At 40.5% G+C, this 19,112-nt stretch overlaps 1 protein-coding gene and 1 pseudogene across 1 annotated transcript in view; one reads left to right on the top strand and one right to left on the bottom strand.

The window, feature by feature from the left end:
* Positions 1 to 12,556: 12,556 nt before the first annotated feature.
* Positions 12,557 to 19,112, top strand: part of DHRS7B (dehydrogenase/reductase 7B) — a 33,947-nt gene continuing 27,391 nt past the window's right edge. The window contains exon 1 of the mRNA XM_008062261.1: positions 12,557 to 12,587. The gene's annotated coding sequence lies outside the window, so the exon portion shown is untranslated. The remainder of the gene's footprint in view (positions 12,588 to 19,112) is intronic.
* LOC103264572 lies at positions 17,872 to 18,676 on the bottom strand (annotated as a pseudogene).

Here is a 19,112-nt window from a genome sequence, read left to right as displayed (position 1 = left end):
TGCCTGTAATTCCGGCTACTTGGAAGGCTGAGGCAGAAGGATTGCCGGAACCCAGCAGGCTAGGCTGCGGTGACCGGGAGCAGCCTCTACACTACAGTCTGGGCGACTGAGTGAGACTCCAACTCAAAAAAAAAAACTACCCAGGACTACCCAAGACTACCCAGGACCACTCAAGCCACTCAGGGCTACCCAGGGCTAGCCAGGGTCACCTAGGACTCCAGAATGTTAGGTCAGATTTGCTAGGGTGGAGTGGTATGATCCAATGTCACGTGAAAGATGCAAAGAATTGCACAGAAGTTAGATTAGAAAATATTGTTTATTTAGAAAGTAAATGACAGAGAGAGAGAGAGAAGATTCACCTCTCCAAGGTAGGAGAGAGGGCCAAAGCCTAGGAAATATAGCTCCAAGAGCACATGGCCACACTAGACTAGTTAAAGCAATGGGAGGTAGCTACTTGAGGTCGAATGCTATTAAACATTCCCCTTGATGGGGGCAAGTCATTAAGGTGATTGGGTGGTGGTCTGCTCAATGTCAACATGAAGGGACAGGTAAGTGCAGGTACTGACCTCAGGTGATGGACAGCAGGCAGATGTGTGGGTTAGTCACATGATTGCTGCCATGGTGGTGGGGTCTGTCTGAAGGTCACAAGGGGCTGACTAGGTTAACTTGGGTCTTATGGGTGGAGGCAAACACTTGAAATAGAAAAAATAATTAGTACAAAACAAGCTGGGGAGGCGGGTTCTAAAACAATTATCGTAGCTACCTCTGAGAAACCTGTACTGTCCTTGACTAGTGGATTAGAGGGTAAATTAAAGTGAACTGCTAGAAAAATATATAACTGTTATAAGTAATGTTAAAATGGCTGCTCATTAGCTATATTGATTTCGTGTTATGTTCTTTTATTGATGCAGCCATTACAATGGAGAACGTTTAAGGTTGCAAAATAGCTAAGTTAGGAGGGCAGGAGAAATCACTCAAATCTGCCTCCTCAAAGATTCAGATGACAGGTTTTTTAGGTTTTTTTTGAGTTGTGAGTCTCTGTTGCCCAGACTGGAGTACAGTGGCATAGTCACGGCCACTACAACCTCAACCTGCTGGGTTCAGGTGATCCCTCCACCTCAACCTTCCAAGTAGCTGGAACTACAGGCATGTGCCACCATGCCTGGCTGATTTTTTATTTATTTATTGTAGAGATGAGGTCTCACCATGTTGCCCAGGCTGGTCTCTAACCCCTGGGCAATTCTCTTGCCTCCGCCTCCCAAAGTGCTGGGATTACAGGCGTGAGCCACTGTGCCTTGCTAGAGGATAAGGTTTTTAAAGGGAACTTGGTGGGCAGAGGGACAGGGGCTATTGATTGGTTGATTATGTCATTGGAGGATGTTGAAGCTACTTTTCTGAGGTCCTGTGACTGGTACAGGACTTCCTGATGCTCTGAGTCAGGGTAGGAGTTTGGGTCTCAAAGTCTGAAAAATATCTCAGATACGATTCTCAGATGCTGTCTATAAAATAGATGCTATAAAATGGTTCCCTTGACCCTAGGTACTACTCCCCTAGCCCTGAGCTGTGTTGGAGGCAGACCAGGAGGAAGCTGTAGGGGGAGTTGGGGTCCCTGGAGATTGAAACCACTTTTGCCTTTCTTTCTTTCTTTCTTTTTTTTGAGTTGGAGTCTCACTCCGTTGCCCAGACTGGAGTGCAGTGGCCGCTCCCGGCCACCACAGCCTCGACCTGCTTGGGATCCAGCGATCCTTCCGCCCCAGCCTTCCAAGTAGCTGGAACTACAGGCATGCGCTACCACACCGGGCTAATTTTTGATTTATTGTAGAGATGAGGTCTTGCCAAGTTGCCCAGGCGGGTCTCAAACCCGTGGCTCAGGCAATCTACTCACCTCAGCCTCTCAAAGGCGCGGGATTACAGGCTGAGCCACCGAGCCCGTCTCTTTTTTGTTTTTTTGGGTTGGAGTCTTACTCCTTCGCCCAGGCTGGAGTGCCGTGGCATGCGTGCTCACAGCCACTCCAGCGTCGACCTTCTGGGCTCCAGTGATCCTTCCGCCTCAGCCTTCCGAGTAGCTGGAACTACAGATGTGTGCTACCATGCCTGGTTAATTTTATTTTATCGTAGAGATGAGGGCTTGCCAAGTTGCCCGGGCTGGTCTCAAACCTGTGGGCTCAGGCAATCCACTCACCTCGGCCTCCCAAAGTGCTGGCATTACAGGCTGAGTCACCCAGCCCGGTCCACTTGCCTTTCAAATGGCTTCTTGTCTCCTCAAGCAGTCAGTTTTTTGTTGATTAGCCTTGGGGTGGCAGCTTCCCTTCTCCCCAGGGGTTGGGAGGTGAAGGTAATTGCAAATAAATTTAGATGCAACATATTTATCTCTAATCATATCTGTAGCTTTTACTCTGTGCCCTGATAATAATTTTATATAGGTGGTTTCATAAAGTTCACCATGATCTGAAACTTGGCCACTAAACTGCTTAGAGGGCGGAGAGGTCTGCTGACTGGAGCTGAATTTATTCAATATTGCTTACCAGCAGCTTGAGGTTGCTTGCTGTCTTTAGCCTGTTTTATTAAGGTTGTGTTTGATCTAGGAACACTAAGTTTTGAAGAGGATGTAAATTTTTCCAGATTTTAATGAGCACTACTTAGTGGTGGTTAAATTGAATATTATATTAAGAAAATACTGTTGCTTCAAAATTCTCTGTAAATATGGCATTATAATCCAGATTGGCTTAAAATGTTAGCTAAACTGAATCAAAGAAATTATACTGATTCCTGTTAAGTAATTAGCTTATTTATATTTGGGGGTTACTGTAGAGAAGCCTCTGTATTCTGTTTGGGATGTTAAAAGGAAATTTTTCAACAAAGTCAATTCATGGATCAGGCAGCATCCTGATTTGGAGTGATTCTGGGGCTGCTGCATGGTGGGATAATATTTATGGACAAAAAGAGGAAAGTGACAGGCAGAAAATGGAAGTGAGGTACAGAAACCCCTGGGTTAGTTACAGTTCAGTATTTGCCTTATTTGAACAGTAATTTGCCAAAACTGGGCTGCTGCAATTGTCTGAGACTCAGCTGCTTGTTACAAGAGTAGGTTACAGTCTGTTTACACATCCAATAAGTTAGGGTATAGTTGATGCAGCGGGGAGGACCTTTAGGCTGAACTTAAAATATATAAGGAGGAGCAACCCCTTCAGGCCCTCTCAATAAATTCTGCTTTAAGAAAAAATATAAGGAGGCAGCTTTAGGCTAAACTTATTTTAACAGAGTGATTGGAAATGAGTTTAGGGATCTGTTCATCTCCTAGATAGCATTAGAATTCTTCTTGTTTAAGGCTGCAACTAAAGGATTAGTAGTATTATTTTACATGACCCCTTAAGAGTTAAGAATGTGGGCTTTAGCGTCTTAATACATGGGTTTACATTTCTGTTCTGCCATTTGCTAGCTATGTGACTTTAGGCACTTTTATTATTTAGCAAGTGAAAATAACTCTCATAGCAATCATAGGATTGCTATGAGGATGAAATGAGATCATGGGTATGGAACATATTGCAAATACTAAAAAAGTTAGTAATTGTTATGAATATTTTCTTTTTCAATAGCCATACATGGTAATAGCTAAAAATTACTTTTTAAAAGTATGAGCTAGATACCTGGTAATATTATTGTTTCACTTGAATTAAAGTTGTTGTATATATTAGAAACAGCCACAGAACAGGCAAAAGATTAATTATATTAGAAATAAAAATGTTCTTTAGATTTGAGGAGTTGGCATACATAGTACTTTCTACCACATTTTCAAAGAACTAAAGGATTGTGAAATTAGATGTTATAGCATTTTGTAATGTAAAAAGCACCTGAAAGAAGCACAGTTCTCCTCCTATCAATTGCCAGGTCTTTATAGAGGGTGAGCTTTTCTTTCTCTTTTTAATGCAGAGATTTACAAATTATGACAGTCAAACAGCAGTTCTCATATACCTGTGTGTGTGCACCCTCCTGAGGGCCCAATCCAGTAGCTTGCACAAGAGTTGTAGTTCTTGCTGGCTGCTGACTCTTTGGGATAGCAGTTGGGGTCCTGAACTCCCAGTTGTTGAAAACTAGGAGATAGGAGTACATTGAGGGAGCCCAAGGTGTTAAGGGTGTCATTTTGCTCTTTTCACTTAAGCTTTTCATTTGTTCACCATCCGTTCAACAAACATTTATTTAGCTTCCAGCTTGTAACTGGTACAGAAAACAGAGATGAATCAAGCGGCCTTTCTTAGGCCACCAGAGGGAGAGGCCACCTGTTTGCAGATCAAATGAAGTGTTCTAGGATCTCTAGCAGATAGCACCAGGTAATTCTGGGCTTTCTCTTCATATGATTTCATACTTACATGTTGGGAAACACTTACCCAAGGTAGATACACAGCAGCAGAGGTTGGTTCTAGCAGCAGTGGGACAAGTAATTCCAGTAGACCCCATTCATCATGTAACACTTTATGGTGTATGAGGAACTGTTACCTCTTTATCTCTTTTCTCATTACTGTCTTGAGATGCAGGTAGAATGAGGATTATTTCCCCATCCTATAGGTGAGGAAACTGGGGTCCAAAGTGGGTAAGTTCCAACGTCAAACAGAGGAAGTAAATGGTGGCAATATTTTGACTCCAAATCATTTGCTCTAATGTATGGGAACTGTAGTTATTTGCATTTCATTTGTAAGATTGGACTGCCCTAGTTAAAACAATCTAGATATATGAAAATTCAGGTTTGCTAATTCACCTAGGTTTAAGTGATGCATATTTGCAATGCAGGATTTTCCAGCAAAGGTAGATATTTTCACTTGGGGTTTACAGATGGACTTCAGGGGGCTTGTGGATCTCTTGAAATCATTTTCACAGTTTTGTATAGATTTACATTTTAGCAGAGACATAGCAATAATCAGATTTCCAAAGGAATCTATACTGGGAGAAAAGGTGGAGAACCCTACCACTGTAGTGGACTTAAAAAAAAATTCAGTATATAAATTTTTAAATAATGGTACTTAATACAGTGTTTCTCAGATAGTAACTCTTAAAAAAAAAACTTGTTTCCCGCGCCTTTGGGAGGCTGAGGTGAGTGGATTGCCTGAGCCGCGGGTTCGAGACCCGCCTGGGCAGCAAGACCTCATCTCTACAATAAATCAAAAAATCAGCCGGGCGTGGTAGCACATGCCTGTAATTCCGGCTACTCGGAAGGCTGAGGAGGAAGGATCGCCAGAGCCCAGCAGGTCGAGACTGCGGTGGCCGGGAGCGGCCACTGCACTCCAGTCTGGGCGACCGAGTGAGACTCCAACTCAAAACAAAAAAAAAAAACAAAAAAAACTTGTTTAAGGAGAAAAAACATTTAAATGCAGCTTTACGCAAAATGTCTGTTACATTTCTTAGTATGGTGCATGTGATATAATATTGTACTATGTAGAAGCATCTTAGTGAAAAAGGGAATTTAAAAAAAGGAGGTCACTTCATTGTCCACTGGTGGATAAGGAGAGATTAAAGAAATTTCATCTACAGATGGTCCCCAACTTACAACGATTTGATTTAATGATATTTCACCTTTATGATATGGCAGAAGTAATATGCATTCAGTAGAAACCACACTTTGAATACCCATACAACCACTCTGTTTTTCACTTTCAGTACAGTTATCAATAAATTACATGAGTCAACTCTTCAGTATAAAATAGGCTTTATCTTAGATAATTTTACCCACCTGTAGGCTAATGTAAATGTTGTAAGCACATTTCAGGTAGGCTAGGCTAAGCTATGATGTTTGGTAGGTATATTAAATTCATTTTTGACTTACAGTATTTTCAACTTATGATGGGGTTTTTTGGATGTAACCCAATGAAAGTCAAGGAGCATTTGTAGTTAATTTGGTTACTCATTAGTGTTGGGTACAACAAGGAAGAAGATTAATTTTTCCATTTTCTTTGTTCCTTCTTTACCCTTCCTCATATTACCTACCACCCCTTTAGATCGCTAACCCAGCAGCTGTGGTGATAACCACTATCGTTTAGGCTAAATAAAAGGACTCTTAACATACGTATACTTATTTAATCCTTCCTGCAATCCTGTAAGGCAGATATCAGACATATTTTGGAGGTGAGGAAATTAACTGAAACATTGAGTAACTTGGTTTGTTTTTTTTTTGAGTTGGAGTCTCACTCTGTCACCCAGACTGGAGTGCAGTGGCCACTCCCGGCCTCGACCTGCTGGACTCCGGCGATCCTTCCACCTCAGCCTTCCATGTAGCTGGAACTACAGGCGCGCGCTACCACACCCGGCTAATTTTTGATTTATTGTAGAGATGAGGTCTCGCCAAGTTGCCCAGGCAGGTCTCGAACCCATAGGCTCAGGCCATCCACTCACCTCAGCCTCTCAAAGTGCTGGGATTACAGGCTGAGCCACCGAACCTGGCTTGAGTAACTTGTTTAAAGTCACTCACCTACTTAGATCTGATTGGTATTTGATTCAAGATCTGCCTAGTTCCAATGACAGTTTGCTGTCAATAACCATTTGAAATTATTGTTCACGCTTCTAATTTACTTGTATCTCAATAGAAAAATGGCAGCTAGCAACTTGATCTTAGGCAAAAAGCAAGACAGACTTAAATTTAAAGAGAAATTTAGTGGGGAAAGAACACTGAATTGTAAGAAACAAAATTTTGTTTCTTACTGAGTTGGACAACTATAGCAACTGACACCAGGCTAGTGCTACCGGATCAAATGAGGAAATGTGGATTCTTACAACAAGTAGATTTGCAGTGATCTTTTTTCTCATGAATTTGAAATTAAGGATATTACCTTCCCCCCAACCCCTAAATTTAACTTGGCTCAGATAACACAAACGACATCTCTTCTTGAAAATTTCTAATCGACATGCCATATTTGATGATAAAGGCATCCAGATAGGATTATTTGAGAGACATAATTTCTATGTGATTTGATTTTTGTGTCCATTATCATTAGAGTTTTAATTTTTAGCAGTAGAAAAAAATTATATTAAAAAGGCTTTGGGGGAATTTGTGGCACTTTAAGAGTCTGCAAGTTGCTGAATAGAGCTGGGGGTCTTGCTGGAGCCAGCGATCTCAGGGCGTTTTGAATGCAATCATTATTATAGACTAAAGCCAGTGTGTCTTAGATTAGTGAAGAGTCTGAGGTCTTGGGCTGTAGCAGAACTTGGGGCCCTGAAGTGCACATGGAAATCTGCCTGTTGAGCATTTGTCTGCCAAGAGGAGTAGAGAAATAAGAATATATATTTGGAATACTTCTGGTTTCAAAATGGTGAAATAGAGGCAAGTTGCCTTCACTCCCCCCCCCCAGAAAACCAAAAACAAATATACAGTGTCAAGATTATTACCAGAAACATTCCAGAACTCATACGATGATGAAACAGTTCCCGGGGCCACAGAGAAGTGAAAAAATCTCTGAGCAGATGGTAAGAAAATCAGACTTTCACATCCACAACATCCTTTTCCTCTTATTTTGCCCAGCACCAAGTGTGAGGAAAAATTTCCCCTAACTCACTGTTCCTGTACTGGAAAAGGTGAAATTGAGGTGGACAACCAGCTTCCCTACCATCTTGAGTTCCCTGGTAGGAGACTGGTCCCTGCCTTAACCCATGGGAATCGTTGTGATTGCCTAAAGGGAGAAATATCCCTGAGAACAGGCAGAGACAAAGCAGGATGTGGGACTACCACCCCCAGTCCAATGCTGTAGAAGGTTTGGCCCACAGGTGACTTGGGTCATGAGCCCCCTAGCCAGTCTTCTGACACTGCTGGGATAGTCCCTTCAGGACCTCCCTTATTCGGGAAGGCAGTACTCTGATTGTTTACTAAAGGTGAGGCTAACCTGGGCTTAAGGTGTCGCATAGAACCAAAAAAGTGGCAGTGACCTAGTGGTAAAGAACCTCTAAGCAAATGTATTTAATAAAAGCCAAAACAAGCCAGACAGAACAATGGAATGAATAAGCCTTCAATGCAAAGACATAGATGTACACACACAGAAACAATAGCAAACGGGGAACCATGATCTCCCCAAATGGACAAAGCAAGAAACCAGTAACTGATTCTAATAAGATGGTGACAGGTGAGCTCTCTGATCAAGAAATCAAAATAGTAGTTTTAAGGAAACTCAGTGATCTCCAAGATAACACGAGATTGAAATCATAAAAAAAAAAAAAAGTCAAAAAATCTTGTGACTAAGAAATACATTTGCTGGACTGAAAAATTCAGTAGAGGCTCTCAACAGCAGAATGAATCAAGCAGAGGAAAGAATCAGGGAGCTCAAGGACAAGCTATTTGGGCTAAGTCTGGTGGCTTACACCTGTAATCTCAGCTCTTTGAGAGACCTAGTGGGAGGACTGCTTGAGCTCATGAGTTCGAGACCAGCCTGGGCAATATAGTGACACCCTCATCTCTCCAAAAAAAATTAAAAGAAAATTAGTTAAGCACAGTGGTACCTGTAGTCCTAACTATTTGGGAGGATGAGGTGGGAGGATTGCCTTAGCCTGAGAATTCAAAGCTGTGGTGAGCCATAATTATGCCATGACACTTTAGCCTGGGTGACACTTTAGCCTGGGTGACCTAAAAAAAAAAAAAAAAAAAGACAAACTCTTTGAAAATACACAGAAGAAAGATAAAGATCATTTACAGAATATAGATTACCTCAAGGCCAAAACTAAGAATTATTGGTATTCAAGAGGGAGTTGTACAGGAGCAAGTGGTGGAAAGTTTATTCAAAGAAATAATAACAGAAAACTTGTCAACACTTGAGAAAAATATAAAAATATCAAGGTACAAGAAGGTCAGAGACCATCAAACAGATTTGATCTAAATAAGACTGCCCCAAGGCATTTAATAATTCGACTCTTAAAGGTCAAAGACAAAGAGATAATTCTAAAAGTAGCAAGAGAAAAGAAGTAATTTGTGTGGCAACAGACATCTCAACAGAAATCATACAGGCCAGAAGGGAGTGGAACCACATTTTCAAAGTGCTAAAAGGAAAAAAACAAACAGGACTGCTATCTGAGAATACTGTATCCAGCAAAATTATCCTTCAAATATGGAGAAATAAAGTCTTCCTCAGAAAAAACAAAAATTGAGGTAATTTACCACCAGACCCTTCCCATTAGAAATGCTAATGAAGTTCTTTAATCTGAAAGAAAAACACACTGATGTGCAAAAAAGAAAGCACTTGAAGGTATAAAATCTACTGGTAAAACTAAGGCCATGGACAAACCCAGAATTCTCTCATACTGTATTTGCATTCTACTCAACTCTAGTATGAAGTCCAAAAGACAAGTCTATCGATTATTACATTGCTACAGCAACCTAATAAGAGGTAGGTAATATTAAAATATATAAATTGGGACAACTAAAAGTTAAAAATGTGGGAGAATTAAATTAAAATGTGGAAAGTTTAAAAAATTTTTCTTGTTTCTGTTTGTTTCTTAGTGATCTAAGATATATTTTGTATCTTTAAAATAACTTGTAGCTCGGCTTGGTGGCTCAGCCTGTATCTAATTCCAGCACTTTGGGAGGCTGAGGTGAGTGGATTGCCTGAGCCCACAGGTTCGAGACCCACCTGGGCAACTTGGTGAGACTTCATCTCTACAATAAATCAAAAATTAGCCAGGCGTGGTAGCGTGCACCTGTAGTTCCAGCTACTTGGAAGGCTGAGGTGGAAGGATCGCCAGAGCCCAGTAGGTCGAGGCTGCAGTGGCCGGGAGTGGCCACTGCACTCCACTCTGAGGGACAGAATGAGACTCCAACTCAAAAAAAATTAAAAATAAATAAATAAATAAATAAAATAAAATAGCTTGTTGTATCCATAAGATGTTTTTTGTGAGCCTCATGGTAACCACAACACAAAAGCTTATAATAGATCGCCAAAAATATAAAGAGTGAATTAAAACATGCTACCAGAGCAAATAACCACAAAGGAAGATAGGAAGAAAGGAAGAGAGGAATTACAAAGCAGCTAGGAAACAAGCAACACAATGGCAGTGGTAAGTTCTTATCAATAATAACACTGAATGTAAATGGACTCAATTATCCTACTAAAAGTCATAGAGTGACTGAATGGATAAAAAGTCCTTGGGAAGCCAGGCTCCATGGCTCATGCCTGTAATCCTAGCACTTTGGGAGGTGGAGGCAAGAGGATTGCTTGAGGCTTGGCAAGATGAGCCTGGGCTTGGCGAGACCTTGCCTCTATAATAAATCAAAAAATTAGCCAGGCATGGTGGTGCACGCCTGTGGTTCCAGCTACTTGGAAGACTGTAAGGTAGAAGGATTGCCTGAGCCCATCAGGTCAAGGCTGCAGTGGCCATCCAGTCTGGGCAACAGTGAGACTGCAAAAAAAAAAAAAAAAAAAAAAAAAGGCCTTGGGAAAAGGGGCAAGATATTTGGTATGGTGGTATGAGGAAGAGGCTGGCAAATCTTATTAAAAAACCAAACCATAAAAAAAGTATAATACAGAACAAAATTATTGAAAAACAACCATTTTAGAGGTCAGGAAATTGACCAAAGACAACAAGTATAGAAGCAACAGCAGTAATTTGTGGCATTTCCTGGAGCTGTAATAAAGTACTATAAATTTAGTGGCTTAAAAAACCACAAATTTATTATCTTACAATTATGAAAGTCAGAAGTCCCCAAATTAAGGTATCAGCATTACTTCATTTCTTCTGGAGGCTCTGGGGAAGAATGTTTTTTTGCCCTTTTCTGCTTCTGAAGTCCTCTTGCATTCCTTGGCTCATGGCCTCTTCATGTGTGTTATGTCTATTTCCCTCTTACTAAGACCCTTGTGATTATATTGAGCCCTCTCAGATAATACAGGATAATTTCCCTATGCTTTGTAAGTTATATCTCCAAGAGTTCTACCAGCTCTTTACAGTGAATATTGGTGAAAAAGTCTCTTGTGCTTCAAGCAAGGGTAGGGGGAAAATCACCATTCTGAAATATACCAGAGCATTCTGCTCATCTTAACAGCCTGCCTTTAGGAGAAACTATTTTGCCAGACCCTTACATGCTAGGGTTTTATTGGAGCCTAACCTACCTTAGGGAAGGGTAATACTACTTTAGCTCACTATAATCTTTCATAGGGGGAAAGTGTACTACCCAATTCCAGCCCTCTAGCCATCCTTTTCCACCTAAAGAGGGAAAACTGAGAAGTACTGGTGAAGTTTATAGTCCCTAGGCTCACCAAAAAACAGACCTGAGCCGGGCTCGGTGGCTCAGCCTGTAATCCCGCGCCTTTGGGAGGCTGAGGTGAGTGGATTGCCTGAGCCCGCGGGTTCGAGACCCGCCTGGGCAGGCGAGACCTCATCTCTACGATAAATCAAAAAAATTAGCTGGGCATGGTAGCGCATGCCTGTAATTCCGGCTACTTGGAAGGCTGAGGCGGAAGGATCGCCAGAGCCCAGCAGGTCGAGGCTGCGGTGGCCGGGAGCGGCCACTGCACTCCAGTCTGGGCGACAGAGTGAGACTCCAACTCAAAAACAAACAAACAAACAGAAACAGACCCGATCACAGGACTATAGAAAAATTCCCCTTCCTCCAACACCTTGCCATTACGTTACTAAAGGCCTTCTGATTGCAGTTCTTTTTACCCAGTGCATCATGTCCATCTCGTGACGAAAGATTAAAAGGCATACTAAAAGGAAAAATACTACAAACTAATATCTTTCGTGAACACAGATGCAAAAATTCTCAACAAAATGTTAGCAAATTGAATGTAACAATGTATAAAAAGAATTGAACACTATGATCAAGTAAGATTTATCCCAGTTATGCAAGTCTGGTTCAACATTAAAAAAAATCAATCATTGTAATCCATCATATCAGCAAGCTAAATAAGAAAAAAATCCCACATGATTATCTCAATAGATGCAGAGAAAGGATTTGACAATATTCAACACTGATTATGAAAAAAACTCTCTGCAGACTAGGAATATAGAGTAGCTTTCTCAACTTGATAAAGAACATCTACAAAAAACCTTCAGTGAACATCATTCTTTTTTTTTGAGTTGGAGTCTCACTCTGTCGGCCAGACTGAAGTGCAGTAGCATGTTCCCGGCCGTGCAGCCTCGACCTGCTGGGCTCTGGTGATCCTTCTACCTCAGCCTTACAAGTAGTTGGAACTACAGGCACGTGCTGCCATGCCCGGCCAATTTTTTGATTTATTGTAGAGATGAGGTCTCACCAAGTTGCCCAGGTGGGTCTCGAACCCGTGGGTTCAGACAATCCACTCACCTAAGCCTCCCAAAGCGCAGGATTACAGGCTGAGCCACCGAGCCCAGCTGAACATCATTCCTAGTGGTGAAAAACTTGAAGATTTTTTTAAACTAAGATTAGGAACAAGACAAGCATGTCCATTATCATCATTGCTTTTCAACATTGTACTGTAAGTCCTATTTAGTGCAGTAAGGAAAGAAAGGAAATAAAAATTTTACAGATTAAAAGAATGAAATAAAAATGTTTTTGTTTACAGGTAACATGATCACATATGTAGAAAATCTGAAAAAAGGCTGGACGTGGTGACTCAAGCTGGATTCCAGCACTTTGGGAGGCTGAGGTGAGAGGATTGCCTAAGCTCAGGGGTTTGAGACCAGCCTGGGCAACTTGGTAAGACCTCGACTCTACAATAAATCAAAAAAATAAGCTGGGTGTGGGAGTACATGCCTGTAGTTCCAGCTACTTGGAAGACTGAGGTGGAAGGATTGTCTGAGTCCAGCAGGTTGAGGCTGTGGTGGCTGTGAGTGTGCCACTGCACTCCAGCCTGGGCAATAGAGTGAGACTTCAACTCAAAAAAAAAAAAAAAAAAATCTGAAAAAATAAAAAACTCCTGGAACTAATAACAAGTTATAGCATAATTATAGCATTAACAAAGTTAATATACAAAAGCCAATCACTTTCCTATATATTAGCAATGAACAAGTAGAATTTGAAATAAAAACATATTACCATTTAAATTAGCACCCCCCAATAATGAAATACTTAGATATAAATCTAATAAAGTATGTACAAGTTTTGTCATTGTTTGTTTTGTGTGTGTATGTGATGAAAACTACAAAACTGTGATGAATGGCAGCAAATAATGAAATAAATGGAGAGATATTCCATGTTCATGGGTAGAAAGACTCAATAATGTCAGTACTTCCTAACTTGATCTATAGAGTCAGTGCAATCCCAATCAAAATTTCATCAAGTTATTATATGGATATTGACAAACCAATTCTAAAGTTTCTATGGAGAGGAAAAAGACCAAGAATAGCCAACTCAATATTAAAGAAGAACAAACTTGGAGGACTGACACTACCTAGCTCCGAGACTTACTATAAAGCTACAACAATCAGGACAGTGATATTCTGAAACAACTGACAAACAGATTGATGGAACAGAATAGAGTTCAGAAATAGACCCATATAAATACAGCCAACTGATCTTTGACAAAGGAGCAAAGACAATACTATGGAGAAAATATAGTATTTTCTTTTTTTTTTTTTTTTTTTTTTTGAGTTAGAGTCTCACTCTGTCACCCAGGCTGGAGTGCAGCGACACGCTCATGACCACCCCAGCGCCAACTTGCTAGGCTCCAGTGATCCTTCCACCTCAGCCTTCCAAGTAGCCAGAACTATAGGTATGTGCTACCACACCCAGCTAATTATTTTATTTATTGGAGAGATGAAGTCTCACTATGTTGCCCAGGCTATTCTTGAACAACCCTCTCACCTCGGCCTCCCAAAGTAATATAGTTTCTTGCCTTGGCCTCTGAAAGCAATATAGTATTTTCAACAGATGGAAGCCATCCATGTGCAAAAAAAAAAAAAAAAAAAGAATCTAGATATAGACTTTACACCCTTCACAGAATTTAACTCAAATTGGATCATAGATCTAAATGTCAAATGCAAAACTAGAATTTCTAGACAATAACAGGAGAAATCTGGATGACCTTGGGTGTGGTGATGATTTTTGGGCATGATCTCTGAAAGATATAATTAATAAGCTGGAATTCATTAAAATTTAAAACTTCTGCTCTGAGAAAGACTATGTGAAGAGAATACGATGACAAGCCACTAACTACTGGGAGAAAATATTTGCAAAAGACACAACTGATAAAGGACCGATATCTAAAATATACAAAGAACTGTTAAAATTCAACAATAAAAAAATGAACGACATTATAAAAAATATAGACAAAAGATCTGAAGAGACACATTACTGAAGAAAATATATAGGTGGCAAATAAACATCTGAAAAGATGCTCCATGTCATATGTCATTAGAGAAATGCAAATTAAAATGACAAGGAGATACCACTGAACACCAAATAGAGTGGCCAAAATACAGAACACTGACACCATCAAATGCTGACAAGGAAATGAAGCAACAGGAACTCTCTTTTATTGCTGGTGGGAATGCAAAATGGCACAGCCACTTTGGAAGACAGTTTGGCATTTTCTTAACAAAACTAAAAATACTCTTTACCATTCAGTCCAGCAGTCACACTTTCTGATATTTACTCAGATAAACTGAAAACGTATATGCACACAAAAATCCATACACAGATGTGTATTGCAGCTTTATTCATCATTGCCAAAACCTGAAAGCCACCAAGATACCCTTCAGTAGGTGAATGGACAAATAAACTGAGGTACATCCAGATAATTGAGTATTATTCAGTGCTAAAAAGGAAATTAGCTGTCAAACTATGAAAAGACATGGAATAAACTTAAATACGCATTAAGTGAAAGGAGGCAATCTGGAAAGGCTACACACACTATAATTCTGACTGTATTGCTTCTGGAAAAGGCAAAACTGTGGAGACAGTAAAATGTTGAGGGGTTAGAAGGAGGGAGATATGACTGTGGAACACAGGATTTTTAGGGCAGCAAAACTTACATATGATACTACAGTGATGGATGTATGTTGGTATACATTTGTCCAAACCAAGAGAATGTAAACACCAAGAGTAAAACCAAATGTAAACTTTGGATTTTAAGTGATAATGATGTGACAATGTAGGTTCATTGATTGTAACAATATGCCACTGTGGTGAGGGATGTGGATACTGATCTTTCAATATTTACAAAAGTATTACACGCACCATTTTCCTACCATTCTTTAAATATGAACTTATATTATTGATCTACATCAGTGAATGTTAACATGAAGTCACTTAAACAAATTTTGACTGTACAAATAAAAATGCTACTATATTAGACAAGAGTGTCTTCAAACACTACATATTACCTTGTAACACGAAACATTATGTTTCATATTTGTATATGTTTTTTTAGATAACTGAAACGTCACAGAATTTAGCAGTAAATAAAGCTTTTAAAATGTAGTTTTGTTCATTAGTTCCACCTATCTCTGCTGTACAATCTATAAGGCTCATGTCATAATTCAGTACCAAAAAGATCTACAAAACTGGCCAATCTTCTTATTCATCCCATGTGTGTTCATTTTGGTGTTTTTGGGCTGGGATCTTACTGTGTTGCCAAGTGCATTGGCACGATCATAGCTCACCACAGCCTTGACCTCCTGGGCTAAAGGATCCTTCCATCTCAGTCTCCTAATCAGCTAGGACTACAGTCCCTATTAACTAGACTTAAGGCAACACTCCAGATTTCAGAACCAGTGTTATTGTCCCAGCTCTTTTTTTCTCTCTTCAGAATTTATTAATTTTAGAAAAAGGGCATGTCTTGTCATTTTCTTTTCTTTCTTTCTTTCTTTTCTTTTTTTTTGAGTCACAGTCTCACTCTGTTGCCCAGGCTAGAGTGCAGTGGCACTATCACAGCCACCACAGCCTTGACCTGCTGGGCTCAGGCAATCCTTCTGCCTCAGCCTTCCAAGTAGCTGGAACTACAGGCATGTGCCACCACATGTGGCTAATTTTTTGATTTATTGTAGAGATGATGTCTTGTCAAGTTGCCCAGGCTGGTCTCGAACCTGTGGGTTCAGGCAATCCTCTCACCTCAGCCTCCCAAAGTGCTGGGATTATAGGTGTGAGCCACTGTGCCTGGCTGTCTTGTCATTTTCAAACAAGGTTTGTGCATACCACATTTTAAGACCACATTCACCATGCACGGCTAATTTTTTTTTTTTGGTAGAGATGAGGTCTTGCAATGTTGCCTAGGCTGGGTTTGAACTCCTAGGCTGAAGCAATTCTCCTGTCTCGGCCTCCAAGAGTGCAGAAATTACTGGTGTGAGCCACCGTGCCTGGCCTGTTTATTGCTTTATTTAAGGTGAGAGTCTGAGAAAATGCTTTATAAATTCTACTTTTAGATCTTGAAGTAGAATACACATTTTGGCTAGTCAAACTACGTAACCACTTGGGTTGTACAGTCTTATTTTAATTGAACAGATATCAATTAAAAAGGAAAATAACTCTTTTATACTGTGAATTTAGATCATCAGTCTGTAAGTGGAATGTATAACACTGAAACATCAGAAGTATTCCAATTATGTTCCACCTGTTTTTCCTTTCCATTTAACTTTTTTTTTTTAAGCCAAAAAATGTTTGATTTGTCCTTTAAAATAAGGTGCAAGGGATTGCAACAACAAACTTCCTTATACACACCTCCAGTAATGTCTCAACATTATTCAGCATCATCTACCATAACTAGTTCAGGACACCTAGAGCTATATCCACAGCTCCTGTACATGTACCATGTTCTCTATACCAGAAGGCTGCTCAGTGGTACTGTTCAGAGAGACCTCTATTCAGAGGCCGTTAAAATAACTTTTGTTACTGCTGGCCTGGACTTAAGGCAACACTCCAGATTCCAGAACCAGTGTTATTGTCCGACCTCTTTTTTTTCCTCTTCAGGATTTATTAGTTTTAGAAACAGGGCATGTCTTATCATTTTCAAACAGGGTTTGTGCACATCATATTTGAGGCGGAAGGATCACCGGAGCCCAGCAGGCGAGGCTGCGGTGGCCGGGAGGGCCACTGCACTCCAGTCTGGGTGACCGAGTGAGACTCCATCTCACAAAAAAAATAAAAATAAAAATAAAAATAAAAGTTTAAATAAAACCCCCCAAATTAAAAAAACAACAACTTTTAATTGGAGACTGGTACCAGTGCTTTCTCCTGACATAAGCACAATGATTCATTATGCCATGTTTAAAAACTAAACATCATGCATACAGATGGCCAGAGAGGTATGAATTTTACAGAGCCCATTTTAGTACATCTGGCATTGGTTGAACCACAACAGGAAGCATCTCAGCAAATTGAGCAAAACGACTTTCCCACGAAAGTAATAGTTATCCAGGATCCATGTTAGTCACACAAAAATTTAAACAACATAAAGTCTTTTAAAATGTCCCCAGACATCCCATTCCTTCAGCCATTCCCATACTCTCACCCCTTCCCCACCCCCATGCTGAAGTCTTGCACCTCCCAGAATGTCTTAATGTTCCCCATTACTATGACAGCTGCTTCAAGTTCTGCTGCTGTGACGGAGTCTTGGCATTTTATTAGCATGGCTTGGAGTATGCTCAGTTGCCATATTTGAATGCACAAATCCTACTTCTTCATCCAAAGTGCCATTTGGAGAGGGGAGCAAGTGTAAGTTCTGTGCTTTTCATCCACTCTAACTAGGTATCATGTCCCTTCGAAGAGTGAATCTGTTGATCCCTGGGGAATATAGTTGACCAGATGATGGGTGTCCTCTGTGAAATTCATGTTTTCAGCAAAGATACTGGGCGCTACACAAGTTCTTGAGTCAAGTCTTGATTTAAGATCATATCAACTGGCTGTTATTTTTTCAAAAGCATACCCTGTTGTGGCATGTTGTATAAATTTAAGAGAGTACAGGGTGATAGCCAAGCCAGAACCATAAGAGAACACTACAGTGAGTGAAAGACCATGAAACCAAAATCATTGAAGGTAAAATCTTTATCATTTCCCTCTTTCTGCCAGTGGGCAGGGATCATTATGCAACAGACAGAATAGCAGCAATCTAATGCACTGAGGTAGCACTGTATGGAGAGCTTTCCAACTACTAGAGGGTATTCAGAGAACATATCAGGCTTGTAAAAGTCAGATACATATTGCATGTGTGCCCCACAAAGCCCTCCTTCAAAAATTAAAGGAGCATTTGGACCAGTTAGCAGAGCTATGGTTCTAACTCCATCTGTAGGTCAAGCATTTCCTGTGGCATATACAGCAATATCTCCTGCAACTACCAGGGCATACTGTCCATCTCGAGAGCTGGACTCAATCTAGTTAGCAGCACTGAAAACAGCAGGTTTTCAATGCTGTGCCTCCACAGCAGGTTGTACTGATTCCTTCTATATTGGTATTCCCAGACTTCTCAAACAGCTGCATCAAATTAGTCTTCACTGTGTTTAATTTGTTAATGATTGTCTCTGTCCAACTTCTAGCCACCCAATGCAATCATAGGAAAGGATATTTCTTTCCATAATACTCTGAACCACAGTCATGCAAAGAGAATTGATATCTTCTCTATCTGCGCAGAAGCCCATCTTGGCCTGGCCCAAGCCAATGATATGCTTTCCAGCATCTATACCATCAGATTTTCCCAACTCTGCTTGATAAACATATTGAGAAGGAAAAATAGATCTCAAGGGCAACAATTCTTACATCTTTTGGCCATCAAGTTTCTGAATTCAAAGGAAGTGACTTGGACATGGTGAAAGAGCTATGTCAAGGACAAAACTGCAGTCTCCAAGCCTGCCACTGTTTCCTTCTCGGGCACCAAATGTAACCAAGCAGTGGCCAAGGAAAAGGGGTGATATGTGAAAGGGCAGTACCAAATACTTGATTCTGAAGTATGTTTGCTTTCACTTCATTCTGTGGCTAAGCTTATATGACCAGAATAAAAACTTTGTTATGTAACAGTGTGTGTTGACTTTTTAGTTTAAATGCAATTTTATTTATTTATTTATTTATTTATTTATTTATTTATTTATTTATTTATTTATTTTTGAGTTGGCGTCTCACTCTGTTGCCCAGACTGGAGTGCAGTGCCGCTCCCGGCCACCGCAGCCTCAACCTGCTGGGCTCCGGCGATCCTTCCGCCTCAGCCTTCAAAGTAGCCGGAATTACAAGCGCGCGCTACCACGCC

This window comes from Carlito syrichta, unplaced genomic scaffold (assembly GCF_000164805.1).
Source record: "Carlito syrichta isolate Samal-C Ts95f unplaced genomic scaffold, Tarsius_syrichta-2.0.1 Scaffold305683, whole genome shotgun sequence".
Taxonomy (NCBI): Eukaryota; Metazoa; Chordata; class Mammalia; order Primates; family Tarsiidae; genus Carlito; species Carlito syrichta.
The sequence above is the reverse complement of the archived record's forward strand: the minus strand, read 5'-3'. Positions and strand labels throughout refer to the sequence as shown.